The 22,265-nt window shown below is 38.8% G+C and overlaps 1 protein-coding gene across 8 annotated transcripts in view; it reads right to left on the bottom strand.

The window, feature by feature from the left end:
* The window catches only part of camta1a (calmodulin binding transcription activator 1a), a 274,478-nt gene that overhangs the window by 237,531 nt on the left and 14,682 nt on the right, over positions 1 to 22,265 (bottom strand). The gene's annotated exons all lie outside the window — the stretch shown is intronic.

Below are 22,265 nucleotides of genomic sequence, written 5' to 3'. Positions count from 1 at the left end.
AGTTTATCACCATTTCAGAGAACATACCTCATTTACCATTACGGACGTTCTCCATACAGAGATCAGTGTTCATATAAGACATATAAATGTGAATTTTCATCATTTCCTCATGCTGAGAATATTAATCAGCAGTGCATCCCCTGCCAACCAGACCTCATCCATATTCCTGCTGCCTTATTGCAAGGGGAGCCGGTGGTGATAAAGTAGGATCGATATGCAGAGCTGGTAAAAACACAGCAAGTACAACAGCATGGCACAAAGGCAAAGACTAGGGAGGACAGGAGAGTGAGGGGAAGATACCTGGTAAGCCGAATTTAAAAATCATCATCCACAGCATACTAATAAGAGGAGAGTAAGCAAGGCTTCCTCATCTTCTGAGTAATAAGATGAATGAAATGTACATATCACACACTGTAGGCTAAGGTACAGTACAGTACAAATACTATTCTAGTCATGGGGTAGCATGTTTGCTCAACTTTTTTACCAGCTGTTCAGGAGGTACAAATATTCATTTTCCAGGAGGCTATAAAGGTAGGTAAGCAAGACCTCACTACTTTAAATGCCAGAAGGCGTTTTGAAAAATACAGCAATAGTAAGTTAACTCTTAAGGTACTGTATATTTCTTTTTTCTATATCAACACAGAGCAAAAACTGTTATACAGTTCATAGGTGCAAAGATTTCTGACTGCAACAGTCTAGCCGTACTATAACTTGGGACACACTGCCTTTAAACCTTTTTGACAGGTAAACCTGGGAAGGCATCAAAGATTTTCTCTCTTTGGCATATCTCAAAACTGCCACAGAGAATTGAGTGACAACTTTATTTCTCATCTGTTACATAAATCAAGGAAATACTGTGAAAGTCAGCTCTACAAAACTAAGAAATTCCCTGTGCTTTCTAAGCTTCGAAGGATTTCTTTAACAAAGTTTCACACAGGAGCGAGAGAAAAAGTAATTTCTTTGACAGGCAGACATTATGTGATAGAAGAGACTTTTCACTGCATTAAAGAATGGGGCTCCAAACAACAAAGAGATAGTAGCTGTTTAAAAGGCCAATTTTCCAGTCCACATTGTCATTGTCACACTCTTAACTCCAAAGGCAGACATGCACTCTGGCATCAAAGGCCATTGATTTTCTAATCAAGAGCAAATGATGATTAAGGCATATCTGCCCCCTTATCTTTCCGTTTAAAATCCTCCTTTCTGGATTCAATTTGACTTTGGCTGTTTTGCTGCTGAGGGGAATCAGGACAGTCAAAGACAAAGACACCTTGTAGAGACAACGGGCGGTGTCATGAATGATTAAGGCTTGTGGAACAGAAAATGATCACCCATCCTCCCTCTCCCTGGGTCAGCGAAGACTTGCGTTGATACAATGCGTTTTTATCAATAGACATGGAAGCTAATAATGTTGATCGATAAACTTCTCATTTGACAAGCATTAAAATGAAAGTTTATTGCGATTGATAGGCTAACGTGTAGTGCCAGTGGCATGAGGCACAGCCATTCCTCATCTCTGACTGAAGCAGCTTTAGAAAAATATCCAACATAGAGCTAAGCTAGTTCACCCACCAGTGCTCTATGGACTCCCACCTCAATACTCTCTTAAATCCCAATCCGGGTAGCAATAAACAATGTTAAAAAGGTTGGGCAATGAAACCCCCATCTCTTTTACCTTAATAACATTAAGAAGTAATACCACAAAGCAGAGCTGACTCACCCTAAGGGTGCACATGCTCATTTCTTAGCCGACTTCAATTATCCAAACTTTCTCCCCTGGTCGGTCTTCCTATGTATATGTTTAGCCTTTGTGATACACCTGCCTAAGGATGAGGGATTAACTTCCACCCCTCTCTCTAAGCTTGGTTTGGACTTTAGGTTTAACCGTCCTTCAGGACCAGCCTGGAGCTCAGCTTAACAATGACGCCCAATACGCCTCATCTCTCTTGCAGTCTGTCTCTCACTCACCCTCTATTTCCTCATTCCAACTCAGACCATAAACATTTTGCTGAGGGTTGGGGGGATAAGAATCAAAGACAGATGGACATCATCTGTTCCTGACCTTCAGGCAATGCCGATTCTACATTCAATGCAATGGTTTTTGTTGTTAAAAGTATAGTACTACTGGTGGTGAAATAAAGACAGACAGACAGACAGATAGATGCACATCATAAAACATGCAGGTCCCAATATCTTTGATGAATAGGGGTCATTGTGTTACAGCTGTTTATGCTAATTACTCCAGTTTAATGAGTTATTACTCCAGGTGTAATTCTCACACGCAGCCAAATAATAAGAAGCAAGGACACTAATTTCCAGATTCATCATTTCCAGCTAACAACTTCTAAGTGTTCATCAGAGCCAAACAAGACTGCCATATTGTAATTGGAGGGTCATTGATGTTGGATTTCATTCTCTCAGATGTATTCATCCAGTCTACTATTAATACTGTTCCCTCCAGCCTCAAACTCTGTGATGTCAATAAACCCAAAGTGATTGTGAGTAGGGTATTGTGATGGAGATGAAAGAATTGTGGGACGTCTTCTGTTGCACAGCAAGATCTGACTTGTGAGAAGACAAACTAGCGGGCCGCTGTTGGGTGCACAAAGTCCTCTGCAGACAGATGGGACAACAGAGAGAACTAGTTTTGCTCCCTACCTATTTTCCTCTCTATGGATGCCGACATATGCTCATTGAGTTTGTCTCTCAACAGGGCTCAGAAACAGGAGGATCTCACTAAGATTTTGTTTGCTATATTTGAACAGCGAGACAAGAAACTGGTAGTAAGGCACAAGCTGTATATCCTTTAGAAGCCTGTGCACTAGTGTTTGATGAAAAGTCTTGCAGGTCACTCCTTTCAGAAGTATTCTGTGACTTATCAACCATCAGTAAAGCTATCTTATGACTTAGATTTGTTTAAACTAGTCGAGCTTGAACCTAGCTGAACTTAGCTCAGGCTACTCATTTTGTTTTTTAGCTGGAGAAAGGCAGAGATAGCGCTGTCATTTCCATCATCAGATTGCTGAACTATTACCAGTCCCCCATGATTACCTCTACCTGTTCTTATCAGCTGAACACTACGCACCCATGTAACCTGCTATTCGCTGCAGCTAGATTTGTGTTTTCTTATGGAGAGGTTTCTGTAGATTTTAACCTTAATCCTATCAGCTAATGTGAAGGCACTGATCCGCGCCTGTCTTGAAGGTTATCTGTGCATGTTTCACACCCACAGGCATTCATTATTTACATAGCTGCTCCCCCGAGGCACCCGCCACCACAGGAGGTGTAGATGGGAAATCTACCTCCCAATCTGCCAGCGACACATCCATATCTATACTGCATGGCTCACTGACTTAGGAGGATGCAGTGTCAGGATTATCATCCATTCCCTGGAAACTTCATCATCATCGGCAACCGGCAGCTGCAGCGGTGGCATCAGGCAGCCTTTTAAATCAGGGGTTCCCCAATACTGGCACCTCAAGGAAAACAACTAGGAAACAAATCAGAATGTAACAATGCTAACAATAACAACACTCATTAAGGGCAGTCTTGAGGATCGTTACCTATAGGAAGGAGACTGTCATACCAAGAAAAACAACAGAATCTCTTGTTTCGGCAAATCCCCAAAACAACATATGTTTTGGTGCAAGCCGTCTAGTGGCAGTAAAAATCATGATTCCTCTACATCAGGAGCAAAGGGGGAAGTAGTGCAACATTAGAGCTACAAAATCTGCAAAGGTAGGAGATGGGTGAATGGAACAAAAAATGAGTTTTAACACAGGATCAGTTACCAGTTTTCTACCAACAGTCAGTGTTAGTTTATTTTCATTTGGTTTACTAACCTTAACCCAGTGGCTATTACTGTAACCATGACTACAAAGGTCCCCTGACCCCTAACATTTTCCCCAATCCTATCCAAGATGCCTCACCAAAGCTTAACCATAGTATTGACTGATTAGAAAACAGATACATTTCTCTAAAATTAGTCAGTTTTGAAAGACACAGACAAACAACTTCCTGTCGATGGAGACATCACAGAAAATGCTTGTATGTGTTGTTCTAGAGAACATGGTCAAAAACTAATTCTGTCATTTAATTTGGAGGCTTTGTAGATAGCAAGAAGCGTGACTTGAAACATTCAAGTAAAAAAAGAAAAATTCCAAGCATGTTGTGTAAGCTCTAAATTCCACTAATTTGTGAATGCTTTGGACGTCAAACGGCATCAAGCCATTTATCTCCAGGAGAGAGGAACAGACTGAGAGGATTTCAGAGGCAGTGTTTTGAATGCAATATATGCTAATAATGCTTGTTTGGTTAATGTCTAAATCAGTCATTCATCTAGCATCCACACAGCCATGTGGAGTAAGATAAATGTAACAGCAGTTGGATGCGGCAATTTCACAGCCTTATCCCATAACCCCCTGGATAATTAATTCTAATGATACTTTATATCTGCAACACCCATCACGATAAACATCAATGCACAAACCTACTCGTTTGAATGTGCTATTGAGCATAACACTGACCTTTCCAGACCCCCTGGACATCTGAAGACGTGTGTGAAAAACACCCTGAACACTCACGCCAGCCCTTTAGTGTGCAGGGCTGATTTGATGTAAGCGTGACAGGGGTATTTATAGAGCACCATAGAGCCTCGCTCTCCCCTCCTTTCTACACCATGCGCCCATTCCAGCCCAGACACTATTGGCAACCCTGCTCACTCACTGGAAAAGCCATCATGTCAGCACACTGGCAGTAGATAGCATGTTGTGCTAACAGGTTTCGGGGGCCCACTAGAAGGAGCTCAATTCATTATGCAGTGACAATATACATCCCTTCTTTGATGCCTTATTGCACACCGCCAAGACAATCTGTATTAAAATGTCACTTTTTTTCCCTCAATTCGAATACAGACATTAGCTTTTGCCACAGTCTGATATCTTAAGCTCCCATCAGCATACTTGTGATTATTAGCTTATACATAGTGATGCAATCTGGAGAAACGTTGAAAAAGTAGTACAGAAAGAATTACATTTATGCTGATTTTGTTTGGGCCTCCGTTCAGTTTAAATCACAAAATGTTAGACATATTTGTGAAGGCCTTATGGTGTGAAATGCCTACACATTTATTATGGAGCTCAACTTGATTTAAGTGACTGGTCCGTGTGGCATTAATTACAGCATGTAGGACATGATTCCAATGCATCACAACATTCAGACATTAGATTAGATTAGCCTGCGATTCATGATCTGTAAATGCACTGGACCAAAATATAATAAATATTCGAAAACCTTTCAATGGACTACAAAAATTATACTGTATTCATTGTCAAAATTTTTTTTTTTTCGACCATATCTTGTCCTCTAAAAATCTAGTTGGATGGACTAAATGGTGAGTGTTTTGGTATAAATTCGCAGTATAAACATATTTAACTGTAGCTTTCCAAAGTAATGTTGGTAGTGTAATTTATGACATTACCTTTTAAAATATTTATTTATCTAGCAAGCCTAAAGGGGAAAAAAAGAAATAAAGATTAAAAAAAGATTAGGTGAATAAGTACTAGATAAATGCAAATTATTACATTTGTCTTTAATAATCCAGTAAACAATTAATCCAAAAGAATTTTTAGTCAGAAGGTAATCTAAGGCCATTTGAGCGCCCTAAACCATTAATGATGTGGCTTATCCAGCCACACCCATCTAAATGCAGTATGTTTATTCTAACAAGCACTGGATCACAAAGCCAAGGACACCAGGAAACCAGTATTCACGTCCCTGAATTTGGCCATTAAGATCAGCACATCATCAACCGCACCAGCAGGGAGAGTGAAATAAATCAAATAAATAAGTTACAACACCCCGAGCAGATGTTTACATAAACATCATGTACAAATACATTATGTATTGCCCAGTGCCCTCACTCCTCCAGCAGAATTCTCCATTAGGTTTCCAGGTGTTCCTTTATAGTACAGCGATACACTGCTTTGATCAGCCTATCAGAACAATTCCCTCTTTCATCTTGGGAAATATGATTTGGTTAAAGGGAGATTTTGGATCAAGGTTCAGCTGGAGCCTGAGCACGTCCCTTCCTCTTGTTTAGTATTCATGCTGAGCATGGTAATCTGGTGTTGCTTTACTAAAAGTCATCGGCAACATCAATTTCTTATTAATACAGAGTGCAAATATCCAAGAGGAGGGAGCTGAGCCTGAGAAAACAGCAGAGTGAAGTGCAGGGGGGAAAAGAAGCAAAGAAATAATACAGGGAGAAGTGGAAAATATGAATTTAAACTTGCTGTTGTCCTCTAATTTAGAACTTAGAACTCAAAGTTTAGATTTATTATTGTTAAAGAATTTGATGCTCTCTTTTTTCCTTTGTTGAAGGCATGTCTAATGATATTTCAGAAATTCATCTGAGAGAGGTTTGACAAATGAATGACTGCAGGGCTAACTTTAACTATGACTCATACCATCAAAACAAATTCAGCATTTCTGAAAACTGTCAGACACTAAAAAAGAATATAATGTTGTTTTTTATTATTCTGATTTGAGAACTAAAGCAAGCTTTCAGGTGTTAAACCTGCCAGTAGCAGTCTTAGCAAAAATCTATAGTTTGCTCTTGTAAATGAAAGCAATTTTCCTCTGCCAACAACAGTGGTTTAAGCACTTGTGTTGATTCAAGAGGCTATGACTGGAGGCCCTGTGGCAATAGAGCGGTAAAGAACTGAGCAAGACAAACATAAATGTACAGTTTAGAAAATCAGTCTAATATAGGACAAACTGCTGTCTGAGAGGGCTTCCTCAACTTCGAGCAGAGTGGGATATATTGTGTCTGTCAAATGGGAGGAAGTTTGGTTCTGAGATAAGAAAGGCCAATCAAAAGCCAAGAGATGAAAGGTTTGATTCTCTGTAGAAGCTGGTTGGAGTTTTCCATCCAGCAACTGCACAGGTGTAACATCAGCTGTAATGTCTGTAAGGTAGAGCTTAACCACAAACTTGCACAGAGGCTAACCTTACAATTTGACCTTTCCAATAAAATGGGTCCGGGGTGTATATGCTGTTTTTGTTTTTCTGTGTAGCAAGGAGAACTCCAGTTTTTCTGCTTCGTAGGGTTAATAAAGTTCTATTCCCTTCTATTCTTTACTTTCTGCGGAGCACATCAATCTAACTTGGCGGGCCGAACTTGGTCTGGGTGCCACTGACTAAGTACGGTCTAAGCTCAAAAGCTAAATTATTTAGCCAGCAAGTCCAGTTGATAAATGTTGGCAGTGCAGGTCAATACATTACAAGGATGTGAGGACCAACCCTTTTGTAGGATTTATTATGCATTGGGGGAGATAAAGGCCATTGATTGTCTCCAACAAGGTCACAATAAGGTCCCTTTCTCCACTGAAAGGGGTCTATCTCTTGTGGCAACAACTTTAGGCCACCATTTGGCGATACCACACAATAAGGTTAATCAAATCTGTGGGGGGGGGGAAAAAAAAACAAACTATGAACTGTCTTACGTCTACCAAGGATACAGAGCGATAATGGGCTGTATTTATATGAAGGAATATCTAACTTTTACATTATTCATGGGGATGTGGAAAATGCGATGGCAGTGCTAATATAATATTGACCTAACCCCAACACTACATGAATGGCAATAGAGCCACAGCTTAACACACATACATACACGCGTTGTGGAAAGTCTTACGGGAACATATCTCTTCCCTTATGATCAATTCACATACTATACACGATACTTGGAAACTCAATACAGTAGATGGTCTCCTTAAAGGTCACAGAAGTGACTGGACACGGAGAGAAACAGAGAGAGTTGTGTCCACATAAAAACATCCTTTATCATCAGACATTGGAGCCGTGCAATGAGATTGTTTTCGGTCAAGAAATACTCAGGAGGGAGTTTTCTCTCTTTATTTGCTGTACTGTGTGGGAGGACAAGAATAAATGGAAATAAAACAGTGCTTGAATGGATTAATGGTTTATCAACCGGCATTTAATGAAGATGTGTGTGCAGCTAAAGCACAATCATCTCTCAAAGATAGCAGTAAAGCAGCACAGTACAGACTTAAAACAAGATCAGATTTGTGTTTGAAGATTTTTTTTCAAGTCTGGAGACATTTATAAAGCATCAGAAAAATTGCCAAAGGAAACAAACATAAACATCAATCACTTTTTGCTCAAGTAGCAGAGGAAACTGTCCTCTAATCTGAACAAGACCAATTTGTGGTATAGGAAAAATACTGAAATGATGATGTGAACAAATGCATACATTCAGTAATGCAGTTGGCAAGTACAAATATTAAGGCAATGACAGTGTGCTGTACAATTATCCATCCACCCCAACCTCCTCCCTGCAACATTAATGTACTTTTCTGCATTGGACCTAGGTGTTGCCACTAAAGCTGAATCATACTGCAAAATAATTACATATAAACATTGATACCAGAAGGGACTGCTCAAATATATCATAGTCTACTTTGCCAATATAAACTTGTGATTGATATGTATTGTTTCACTGTCACGCATCAATTATTTCACATAATATAACCCAAGAGTCACCACCACATGTAACGCAGAAAAAAAACAGTTTACCAGCTTGGCCTATTGAGGACTTGGAACATGTCATGGGAGAATCACAGTCGAACTGAAGCATTTATGCTTCCAGTCCAGAGGAGATTTCTAAGCATTTTCATTGTTAGATACCATCAAAGCATTTTCGCTCCTTTCTACTTATAGTATATAAACATGACTTTGAAAAATATCCTGCAGTGGGAGAACAGCAGAGCCACTGTGGGTCCATGTTGCCTCATCAACAGAGATTTCAAAAGGCAGTGCAGAATTTCAATGGTGCTTCAAGGTTCTGCTAAAGGACAGGCTAGGGGAGTAGGGGAAAGGGGAGGGGAGGAGGACAGGTTATTATGGACTCTCAAAATACACTATGTTGACACTTCAACCTTTTAGGCTCAACCTGGAGAACCAACACTGCAGTCTTTCACCAAAAAAAAAAAAAAAAAAAAAAAAAAAAAAAATCAACACCAATCAGTGCAAAGGAGTCATACAACAATCTCACATCACTGTATGAAGCTACAACTATTATAAAAGGTACAACTATTCTGATTCACAAACTGTCTCTAAAAGTGGAGGCAGGAAATTCAATTATGCCAGAGACAAACATACAGTATCAAAGATGAAAAAGCAGCTCAAATTTTCACCAGTCAGAGAAGGTACAAAAACCTACAGCTAAGCACATGCAAGTCAGAGTGCTGTGTCAGACACATTGGCTATCTGTAATGTACATTCATTCAAATATGTTTCAGGTTCAGTGCTTTACAAGCGCTGAAATATAGGGGATTAAACAAGCTGCATATCTTGAAGCACTGCACTGGAAATATTTAGTGTAAAAATCATGTCAATGTAATTTTTTTTTATTAAAACTCTTTCATATCAATTGAAAAGGTTTATGTCATCTTTTTGAGGCTGTTCCTATTCTTTCCCACTTTACTCTTAATGTAGCTACAGAGGCAACAGAAATCAAACTACAAGTTGTACTATTCCTCCACTTTGTAGTGCCTGCTACTGAGTTAACTCAAAATCAACTCCCCTGCAGCAACTCCATAAAGTTAACCTGCCAGAGATATTTTTCAAATAAGCTGCACACATCACTCACATAAGATGCATAAGAAAAATGCACGAGTACAGAATGTAATGAAAGAGAAGAGCTGAGCAATAAAATAAACACCTCACTCTGCTGTCAGTCATCTTTTCAGTGTCCATTTTCTTCAAAGTTTAGTACAATTCATTGTTCACTACAAAACTATTTTGTCCTTAACTTATATTGGATGTATATACTCATTCTGGAAATAATTTCTTGGCAGGATTTAAGAGACTGCTGCCGAGAAGCTAAGTTTTAGACATTTGGGTGACAAGAGCAAAACAGGGGAAGAGCACAAGGTGGATTCTGTTGTTCCTGTTCTATGCATGACTTCAAAGAAGAAAGGATTGTTGAAGACTAACAGAATAAATGACCTATCACTTTAAACAAGCCTTAGAAGACAAACCTACTGAGAGCGTTCTTATTCTGAAACTTTATCATTACTTAAAAAGGTTTTTAAAGAACTTGCTCAGTCCTGCATCTGGGACCTGTGGGATGGATCATTACGTCCTTGTCGGCTTTATTTTTCAAATTCAACCAGTTTTATTGATGTGTAAACATGTCGAAGAGAAAAGGGACTTCACATACTGCCCAGATGAACAAAGGCCTCAAGGACACTGAACCAGAAGGACATCTGAATCCTGCTGGACCAGGATCCTACAAGCTAGCTTGAATGGGCAGCTTTGATAAGAAAAAAACAATGAATTTATGGGGAATAACCCTTGGTACTGTGATTCACTGAAATACAAATGTTACCCTAAAAGTCAGGGTGAGCTATGCCAGAATAATGTTACCATACCATTGATATTGCAGGATGTCCACCACTCCACACAACTAGTTCCCTGCTAAGGTGCTGGAAGCATCAGTGGGTCCACAACGGTAGAAAAGATATCCACACACAGATCCATGCAGTGTTTTCACTTGATTTTCTGAGCTTTTGGTCTGTGAGACCTTCATCAGTGCCTACACAACTCTACAATGAACAAGGAGGTTAAGACTGCTACACACTAATCATTAGTAGCATACACCTGTGCATATCCTGGTGGCAGAAACTCCTCCTAGAATTGTAGTTTTAAGGTACTGTGGGAATTGTAGTTTTTAGGGACTGTAGGGCATACATTTAACTACATGCCTCACAGTACTTTAACTTACTTTATGGCAGATGTGTTGATTTTGTATTTAACTTTGTTAGTGTTAAGATAATTGTGCTTGAAAATAATTAGACTTTATGACAGGATAAATATGTTCTCAAGGGAAATTTTTAGAAGTAAGATTTGACTCTGATTCTTATTTGAAGAGACTCGACTCATAAGGATCTCTGATTTGATGCAAACACCTTGTTAGTTAGTCACCCATGCTTCTAGAATAGCCAGGTTTTATACAAGAAGAAATGACAGCCCAGTCAGCTGTGCATCCACAGTCATGTCAACCTGCCAAATGCTCAGGTTCCTCGTCTGCAAATTTTATAAATGCTTAACATGTGCAGTAGGCGAGCTAAAAATAAAAATATAGGATGGACCGTGTAGCTCCATTAAACACAGGTTTAACTCAAATATGGGAAGAACTGCAAGCATCAGCTTTAACAGCCTCTTTGGTTTAGCAGAAATGATCATTTAAGACCTTAAAGAATGGATAAATGCAAGAAAACGTTTGCATTTTAAGGCCATTCCTGCTGCTTACAAACAAGGTCAATGATAGCCCTAGTTCTAGTTCCCCGCCTTTGACAATGAGAGAGGGTTTAATCAGATGAAGGCCTAATACAGCAGGGCTATAGAGGCGCTGCCATGCCTGGAGCTGTCCATCAGATAGAAAAGGGCATGATGGGCTGGGATCCAAACAGGCCCACAGAGAATCCCAGCCTGCTGTTGTTGCTGGCTCTTCATTCTCAAGGACCTTTAGAGATCAAAGACCAACACACAACAAGAGAGACGGCAAGAGAGACAGAGATAGAGAGAGATGGACCAAAGAAAGTGAGTAGGGTGAGCAGGAAGGATGCCATGAATCAGAGGAACCCATGTGGCCGTCCACTGATTACCAAAACACCAGGCCTCCTACTAGTCCAAAGAACAGTTAAAGGGATTTCCTGCAGAATGTCTGTGAAACATCCACTCCGTGTCAGGGCAGCCTCCTCCATCCGGTGCCAGATGAAGTATCTTCCGACCTCAACTCCATCCTAACATCTTATATTTTGTAGCGTGGAAATGATGTGCTCCTTTGATACTCTAAAAAAAGATCCTCTTTCCTCTAAGGAATAGTTGAAGTAGCCTCTCTACCCACTTTCACTCTCTCAACAAAAATAAAAAGATACATGGTGTTCTTCTGCCGTCCAGCAGTGTTGTTTAACCTTGGTGAAAATACAAAATGGGACAAGCAGTAGAGCCGAACAAATACTAAGTTACATGAAGCGTTACGAAACAACTTAGAACATCTAAAAATGGACAACAAAAATACAACTGAAAGGGCAAGCTTTCCAAATATGAACTCAGTCTGAGCTTGGCCCAGTAAAGGCACAATTTTATTGTAGATTTCCACAAGGGGTTCAACCGAAATAGTGTACAGATGGATGTACTCCATCAGAGCTATAAAGAAGGTATGAGGTGTACTTAAAATGTATGTGCAGTCCAGTTAGTAAAACTACAGGGGATGGACAAAATACCAAGGACTTTGTACGACAAAGTATAGTGTAATCAAAAACAGTACAATCTACTGTAACCCTATAATAAAAGACTGTCAGAGATGTTGATTCAAATCTTACACTACACAAAAAAAAATTATTAGTTCACCACAGTTATGTATAACTATTAAACTACTGATTTCAAACAAAGAATATTCAGCTTTGTCTCTTTTAAAAACTGTCACACTGCTCTAAACAATGGTGTCTCTCTGGAGCTAATCAAGCTTTGTGAAAACTCCCTGACCTGACCTGATCCATCAAGTATTCAGGTTACTCTTTGTTGACTGGAGTTTGAATAATCAATCAAAAATGACTGCATAAGCACATGTGATCAAAGCAAAAACACTAATCTTTTTTTAAAATCTAATGTGCTCTTTCCTTAACATCTATACAGGGTCAACAATTAACTATGTCTCCTAATATAAATTAATCTTAACAATGAGTGGGAAGTTATGTAGAGAGTTTGCTCTTAGAAGAGATTATGAATGCTGACTTGGAAAGTCTAGTTAGAGGACCAGTATTAAAATTTAGTAACAATTATCTTCAATTCTAAGGTGCAGTATTTGATGTTAATTTTATTTTACTGAAAACTATATCTCTCTTAAAGTAAACCAGAGTAGAACCTGCAGTGTATGACATTTAATTAAAGCTTTCAGAAGTTTTTGACCTTACAGCATTTTTGTTTAGTGTCAAAATATCTTTCAGTGTCATGTCCACTTGTAGTGACTATAATATTATTCAGATTTTTTAGTTAGTTAGTTAGTTATGTTAACGTATTCACAGCACTTAAGTTAAGCTCAGGGAAAGATCATGGTTTGGTTCAATACTGAACAAGTTCAAATTTCCTAAAAATATGTTTGCTATTGCATTTTAGCTGTATATAAACATAATTTCTAGGCGACTATTTCTTATACATACTGCATTTATGTTCATGGGGTCCTAAACAATGAGCAAATAAAGCCAAAGTCAACAAAACACAAAAGTAAATTGACAAAGTGATGAAAGGTGAGCTGAATTTATGACTAACCTAAAATACAGTTTCTAGTGTTTAATTAACATTAATCTTAAGTGTGACTTCATGTTAATACAGCAGACTTGGCTGGACTGATTATTACTGCTTGTCCTTACAGTAAGTGCTATTAGAACATACAGTGGATCCGATAACGAAAACGGAAAATACAATGTGATTGTGTAACAGGGGTCTTTTTCTCTGTGAATGTGTGATGTCAATGTTTGCAAACACCTCTCCAAATCAGTGCTAGAATTATAGGTGCCATCTTAGCTGTCACAGTAAGAGGTTCTTTTGGAACAAAGAAGCTTTGTCCTGCACTGACAGCACAAAGTGTGAAGAGATGTCTGACTGATAAGGAGGTACAGAACTCCTTGGTACAAGAAATAAGAAAAAAAGAGAATAGAAAGAAGACTGGAGAGATTTAATTGTGAGAGTTAATGTCATCTATTATTTTTAAAAAATGCGCAAACGTATGTGTCTGAGTACAGCACAGTCACTCTATGTTTCTATAGGAAACATACAACCGTTGCCACAACAGTGTGCCATCTGTTGTTCCTAGAGAATGGTACTTGTTCAATTGTTCATTTTTATAGCCAGGGTAGAAAACTTAAGACGACTTTACCTGCAGTACAGAGCAGAACATCAAACTGTATCCTGTTCTCCTCTCACATCGTTTTCTAAGATATGATGTCAGCCTGAAAAATTTGATTGTACAGGCGGCGGTCCCAAAGCATTAAGCACAGTCACTGAACAATATAGCACTGGTCATGAACAATACATTATCTGAAGTCATATGCATAATTCAGAATAGAGTAATTTTATAGCTTACCAGTTGCAGAAGCAGCCTTCTTGTAAGCTGCAATCTCCTGACACACTTCTGACAGGATGTTAAACCACTTTTTTTGTATTCCACCGGGTACAAACGACAAGAGTAAAACTGGCATTAATTTTGTTTGCAATCTCTTTCCATGCATCTTTTTTTGTCTACTCTTGTCACTTGGCACTCTTGTGGTGCTAAATTTCCCTTTTATTATATGTTTTCTCTGATGTGCCTCCTCTGTGAGCAGCAGATTCTCCTCCGAGCTTTAGTTTGGTTTTCTTTTTGTTTCCATTTTGGCCAATTTGCTATAATTTCCTCTCTATTTAAATGGTTAGAGGCTGCTTGTTGTTAATTTCATATCAGTTAATTGCTGCTGGAGATATAAAAAATCAGACAAATTATATTCTTTTCATACAATATTGGCTTTTTATGAATATCTTATTATTTGAGAAATTTAAGGAATTTATTTAAAGAATGAACAAAGTTCCTCTAAATGAATAGCACTTTGAAATTCTAAAGAGAAGATAGGATACTTTCTTAGGTCAAGAAATTTTATTTACAAACGCACTGAACCACCACCCCAAGGGAATGAAAGTCAAAGAACACCATCCCATCAAAATGTTATTTTTATGAGCAACCTCTCCACATGGTGACACCAGTGGAAAAACATACTATATTGTATACAAAGATTGATTTAAAAAAGCATATCACTTTACAAGTATGCACTTAAAAGTTGCAAGAAGCTACTCAGATTACAGACAGGACCGTGGTAGTAAATATGATAATACTCCTGCCATTCAATCCCATTCATGGCTGGCAGAACAGAGCTATTCACTCTTATGAACGTCTACTGTATAAGGAACAATATAACAGTTTATTGAAGCATAGACGTGCACATCAAATGCAGAACTCATTTTCCTTTATCTAGTAAATAAAGTTAAACTCCATTACAAAATGGTTCCGCACAGAAAAATCCTGACCCAGCAATTCAGAGGGAAAGGTAGAAATCTTTCCGTCTATACCTGAATAGCTTTGCAGCTCAGTGAACACATGAGGGAAAAGGGAGACAGGAGATAAGAGTAAAGGAGGGAAACCAGAGGAAGGGAGAGCTGGAAAGAAATCAAAGACACAAGCTGGGTTCAATTTAGAGGCTTCCCACAGGAGGTGGAGTGACCTGTATCTGCTACAATAGAGGTCATGCAATTTTGAGTGGATACCCCTGCCTTCAGAGGATACTGAGGACCCCTGCCTTGATGTGCGCATCCAGAGGAAAAAGCAAAGGGTCCCTATAGCATACAGGACTCCCTGAATGACCTGACTGGTGGGTTCCTATTACAACTGCCTCACTACACCGTAGCCTCGCAATTGACACTTCACAGTAAGCTACGACGCTGGCAATCAGTAAAGCTATCAAGCTCACAGGAAGTTACTATGAAGTCAGCCATCCACAGAAACTTTACCAATTCCTTATCTTCCTGTTTTCTACTTTCATGAGCCAAATGTAATGAAAAAAACACCATGAAATATATTTAGTGAACTGTAATTGAGTGGAAACTACAGTAGATGAAAGTACACGATCACTCCACACAAACTCTACATGGGCATAAATTAGCCTGGGTGCTCCTATTAAAAACACTTTGAAAAGGAACAGTGAAAAGTTGTCATACTGCAACACTGTGGCTGAATAACTGTGCTCTCTGAGCAGCCAGAATAAATAGTGCAGGCATTTTGCCACCTAAACTTCAACTGAGTGGTTCAATGAAGAGCTGATATAAATAAAACCTGAGCCATGGTTAAAAAAGTTCCCCATAGGATGCACTGCACCGATTCTATTCTGTGACAAGTTCTCTGTACCTGTTACTGAAGAAACATGGTGAGAAACTAGCTCAGAAAATAAAAAACAAAAAAAAAACAGATAAACAAACAAACAAACAAACAAACAGATAGATGGACAAACATGACCTTTAATTTCCAATGATTGCCCCAGAGAAGCTAATGAACATTTCTGTAAACATTTGCAGTTGGTGGGAGTCATTTTAATTACTCTCCACAGAGAAAGCCATGCGTGGCAAGGAGCTCAAATGAAGATAAACATTTAATCAAGCATGACCTTGTGTTCGATTAGGTGAATTCTCTGAGCACTGACGTCCATAAAAACAGCACTGTCCAGGTTTGGAGGTGTAATGACAGAAATGTATCAGTACTGGCAATAAAGAGTCAAATAAATAGCACCTAGTAATTTGTCCAGGGTAGTCAGATCTCTCTAATACGAGTCATGCTAATCCATAGGAGAAAGCTTTTATCCAGCTAGTGTTTTAATGAGGTCAGGATATTCCAAAGGGGATACTTCAGCTTCAGGACTTTCAAACCAAAGTCTTAGGCCTGCAGTACACTCTGTCTACACTCTAACTCAAACTCAAACTATAATTTGTTTTGTTGGTAAAAGGCTGAGCTGGTGTTGAGTACAGTGCTATGAATAAATGCTGGCATGCTCACTACAGCTTTAGGTCTGTCTATATAATAACATACACACCACTTGGAGGAGGTTGCACATGATTTCCTGCAGTGTTTGTTGGGAGGTGCATTGCCTGAAATAAAGAGCCTCTGCTAATGCCAGAAGAAACTATTATATTTTTATGTGATACAATATTAGGCTTATTAGGCTTCAGGGAAACTGAGCAGCAAAGGCCATTTATTTAATGAGTTGGCGATTGTTTAAACTGTCATGTCAGAAATTTAAACTGTCTAATTCAGCTTGGCACTATGTTTGCTTTACAGTAAATACAGTAAAACTTTGCTGCTTTGTTTAAAATTTATATTGACCAGCTGGACTTGTATCATCAGTGGGTTACATGATTAGACATACAGAAACCCTGTTACAAGTCCAAAGGACTTGTATTGCAAAAAATGCTGGTAATAGTGTAACAGGTTTGAACAATAAACAAAACCGGCAGCAAGTTCAGCTGACCAGCCCACACATACCACAGTAAATAAAGTAAAAAGTGAAGCTTTGTTTTGGAGACAAACCTGACACACTGCTTGCACACACTGACTACACTAAATTTAATTTAGTTTTGGGGAATACTGCTGGAAAAGCATAAAACTGGATGGTTGTGGCATAGAGACACCACACTGAACAAAAATTAGGGAGTGTTTATTAACAGTCAAGGACCCTTTTGTTGTAAAAGACCTCTATTATACACATGTGAGACGCAAAGCCATTGTTATCCTTTCAAATGTTAAATTAAAACATTTTTCTTTAAAAAAAACTGAAAAGAGGCATTACTGTTTTCAAAGGACAGATAAATGAATAAAAAAATATTCATTTCCCCTCTGTAATTGTATTCAAGGGAGTGTACTGGTGTGTAAAATCATACCAGCAGGATTCAAGTTAGTGTGGCATGGAGCGGGTTAACACAAATTATGTTTTAGTGAGAGCTAAGGAATGAATGATTACACCGCACTGCATCCAATTGTGCTTGTCTTTATAGCACCAATCTTATAGTGTTACTGACAGTCTCTCCAGTTTATCTGATCTCACCTTTAATTTCATTTGTTGTGGTTTTTGATCACCTCTTCCCTGCCTGCTACCCCCGCTGCCCAGTGAGTCCACTAAATGTTTCTATTGGTGCTCCTGCTCTGTCCTGAGCGGCGGCATATTGCATGTAGGCTCCATGCTGTGCTGCTGCTGGCGGTGGTGTGAGGCAGAGAGGATTATTCCTGACGACAGGGGCATTAAATGTGTAGCAGGCCGGTGGAGGCCTGAGCTGATGCTCTCTTGTCTGTTTTGGTTCAGCACCAGTTCAGAAGCAGTCCCCTCTAAGCTGAGTGGGAGCTCACAGTACTCAGACCGTTGTGCCGTTCATTAAAGGCTGTGGGTGTCACACCAGCTTAGGCCCAGCGTCCTCCCTCAACCAAGGCTTCATGCTGTACTCCTTTGCCTCTGATTTTTAAGACTGAGTGACTAGGAACATAGTCACTTCTCCAAAATTGTCAAATTTTCTGTTTGTCAATGCTTTATAATGTAACACATTTGAGCCACTTGTTAAAAGTCAGCAAGGTTTATGTCTACAAGGAGGTTAACACTGAGGGGTCTAATCCAGCATGTTGTGGCAGAAAAAATATTGCTCGCTCTTGTCCTCAAGACTCCAGTGGCAAGTCATAAAAGCTGTCATTCAAACTCTATGCCCACAAGAGCTGCCACAGAAGTACATAGTTAAGGGGCAAACTCAAACTGAATACTAGAAAAGTCTAGCCTAAATAAAATCAGCTACTTTCTATGACTTGTAGTTTTTCAGCAGATGATACACTTGCCTTTGAGTCTCATAATAATACACAGCCTGAATCAGAGCTGTAAAGTGAACCAAACACCAAGAAGTCCATCTTGAAAATAGCACTGGTGAAATTGCAATTCTCCAGCACATCTCAGGTCCTGCAACCTTCATGCCAGCGTAACCAAACATCAGGCTGACTCTGTTTGATCTTGAAAAGGATATAAGCCTAAAGCCCCTCCTGTGTGAGAAGTCCTTCTTTAAAAAGATTCTAATCTCAACTGAAATGTCTAGCAAAATAGAGGTCATCGTGCCAGAGCACCAAGCAGACAATAGCAGCCGGCTGCAGACCTGAGAGGAATTCTGTGAGGATGTGTCTCACCTGAGAGACACGGGGACATCAATGGCTGAAGGAGCAGTTACAGAAAACAAGGTAAATATAGACTTCCTGGAAGTATTTCTATTTTCCTGTGCAAACCTACTCACTATAAAGTGGAGTCATCACCTTGTCTCATTTTAACAGATGAGAAATCACAGAAATGTCACTGATTATTTCTACATAAAAATGTTTTTCCAATCATAACTTCCTTTTGTATTTATTTCAATAATACCTTGTTTTTTTCTCTGCTACAGTTGCTAAGTAAATTCTCAAGCGCTGCCAGGTACTTCTCTCCCATTGATAATTTGAAGGCTGATAGCATATCCGTACCTTGCACGCTGCTCATGATTCAATGACGAGAGCACCATTCAACCTTCTAAACTCCCATCCTCTCCCTTGAATTTTGATTCGATTGGTTTATCTAATTTTCCAGTAAATGCTTGAAATGTATTCCTGCACACCTTCTACTCATGAAACTACACAAGGGAATCATGAGAATGAGATAGAAATGAATAGTTCTGCATTAGCTTCACTTCACCTCACCAGCAACACTGCAGCCCCCACTCACTCTCCTTCCAGATTAAAGTTTCCAAGCAGCGAGTTGTATCCTCAATCACCAAAAATAAAATGAAGTGTGTACCTCCTCATGAATGAAACTGAAACTGAATTATCCCAGATTTGAACAAGTAATGTACAGCTGCAAAAAGTGAGCAGAAGGGGAAAGGAACAATAGACATTTTATGAATTTTCTCTCATACAGTATGTGCAGCTTTCAAGTAGCTTTGCAGTCATGTCAGGAATACAAAGAGTGCCTTTTTTGAGGATATATGAATGTGCACAAATAATGAATAATAACCTGGCAGCAATGACAGGAGATAGCTAGTATTAACTAATTAATCAGCTGTTTTGTAAATGTCCTCTCCAAAACAGTGCAGTGTAGCTGGAGCGGAACCCGAGGAGCCCAAGTTAACAAAATCAATCAATTACCATTTTTGGTTCATTAGTAACCCACAGTTCCTTGCCCAATAGTTAACTTTACCATAGAACAAGCTTTAATGCTTTAATGGTAAAAGCCACCTAATGTTACATATTCTGCAAATAACAGTGAATCTGTCAATAATAGTCAATAATATGATAAATCAGTCATAAAGTGGTCAGTTCCTGGCCAGTCAAACTGATATTACATTGAATTATTTCATGTACTGCATTGCATAACACGATATAAAACTATTTCTAAGACTGCAACTACCAACTGTTTCTATTATCAATTGTCCTGAAAATGATCTGAAAAATTATTTTCTGAATTAATGGTTTGGTCTATAAAACGTTAGTAAAATAGTATAAAATACCCTCTGCAATTTGGTAGAGCCCAAGGTGACATCATCATGCGTCTTGTTTTTGTCTGACCAACAGTGCAGGACCCATAGATCAGCAAATCCTCACACTGGAGAAGCCGGAACCAGAGGCACATGTGCTTGAAAAATTACAATTAATCGACAATCAAAAGTGATTGATTTTCTGTTTAGTGGAGTAATAGATTAATTGATTAATCACTGCAGCTAAATATTTCACATTGTTAAATTAATTTGTGGAACTCAAATATGTCCGCTTGAGAGTTATGTTACCTGAGGGCCCCCATAGCAACAACAATAGTCTTCAAACATTAAGTAGCCAAATTGTATGAGCTAAATATTGCTATTGAAGAAAAATAACTATGCTATGTGGCACACAATCAATTTCCCTTTTGCTCGAATGAACAATAGCAGCTCTAACCGACCAGACTACTGAGATTCCTTAAATGTAAAAGGTGGGAAATTAGTGCATTAAGCATGCTGAGCTGGTGCCAGAAATATGCACAGAATTGATGAGGTGTCACTTTCACTAAGAGTCACACTATTGCACCGACAAGAGCCTCTCTGATCCCTCCCTTCCTGCCTGTCTGCCACCAATGAGGCACAAACACTCTGATTTGCATGGTCTGCACAAAAAAGAAACGTCCTTGATTTTGGGAAAGGTTGCCTCGCTCTCTTCAACCCTGGAAAGCACTATTGGCATTCATACCACGACCACTGCAACCATCTTTTTTTGCTCATTTTTTTCCAATATCCTATCAGCCCCACCAAATATCCACAGAGGAATCTTCAACCCAGTAATACAACGTGATGTGTTTTCTCCCTGAAATACGTCTGTTATGATATAATTTGGTAAGAAATGACAAGACATGCTAACAACTGTAGCCGACAGCATTTATCCCCAGCAAATGCTTAGACTTACATTTTGAGATCAATTTCGAAGCCATGTTAATTAATTTAGACTGCTAGCAGCACAATGCAGGTCAGGCAGGGCAAACAAGTTACAACATCAGCCAATTAGAAACACACAAGCCTTATGCCTTTTTTTCATAACTAGGGCAGGGCTAGTGAGCAAAGATTTGACAGATGGAGACTTGAATGGAGACTGCAAGCAATGATGTGCAGTGTGAAACTACGGGTATTTCCTGCTGTATCAATCATCACTGTAATTCTGTCGACTTCTACAGATCCATGTCTTCACCACAGATAAATTAATCCCGTTCATCTATTTCCTAAAATATATCGACTACACAAAGTGGGTGTAAAATAATATTTAACTGTATGTCAATGACAGATTGTCTTTTTGAATATCCTGTTCCTTAGAAACGAGCCTGTCTGGAGCCTTATCATCTGGTTGTTTTTCAGTCAATTAACTTTCATCACTGCAGATGACTATATTTATATGGTCACAATTTGTTAATCAAAAGCATGGATGGTTGATTTTTGCATATTGGTTTTAAGATTTGTCATGGAGTGTACTTAGGGTCTAATTACTACCAGTTATTCTTTGAAAAGAAGGAACCTTTGTTTTCATCTATCAGTGGTGGGAATGAAAGAGATAAATTTATCAACCTGTCCCCTGAGAAAAGGGGCAGGTTTACAAATGAGTTTCAGAGGCAACTGAAGTAAAATAAGCTGCTGTTAGAGAAATACAATATAACATGTTCGTGCATATGATGGTCAATGCAATTAAATAATACAAAAGCAAACCAATTGCTATGTGTATGAAGATTGTTTAAAAAGGCAGCTTTGATAAATTATTTTATTCTTTTACTTTGGACTATATAGAGCTATAAAGAGAGACAAAAACCCCTCTCTTGTTTTGCCTTTATAACATTTAGCAGTTAGCAGTTCACTTTGTCAGGAGACTCCAAACAAACACTATGAACATCAAACTAATTTGCATTTAAGCAAATAATTAAGCAGTAGAAAATAAGTGAAATATCTCTTCTTTAGGTAAAAAAAAGCGGGATTTACCACAAAAAGTGTCTGTGACATCTTCTCACAAAAGCAAATTATTTTAGGGTTTGATTTTCAGAGAGAAAATGTAAAGTGGCGTGTTATCTTGCCTAATGTGATGCAAATATGAAATGCGAGAC

Source organism: Lates calcarifer, linkage group LG6, assembly GCF_001640805.2.
Source record: "Lates calcarifer isolate ASB-BC8 linkage group LG6, TLL_Latcal_v3, whole genome shotgun sequence".
NCBI classification, from domain to species: Eukaryota; Metazoa; Chordata; class Actinopteri; family Centropomidae; genus Lates; species Lates calcarifer.
The sequence above is the reverse complement of the archived record's forward strand: the minus strand, read 5'-3'. Positions and strand labels throughout refer to the sequence as shown.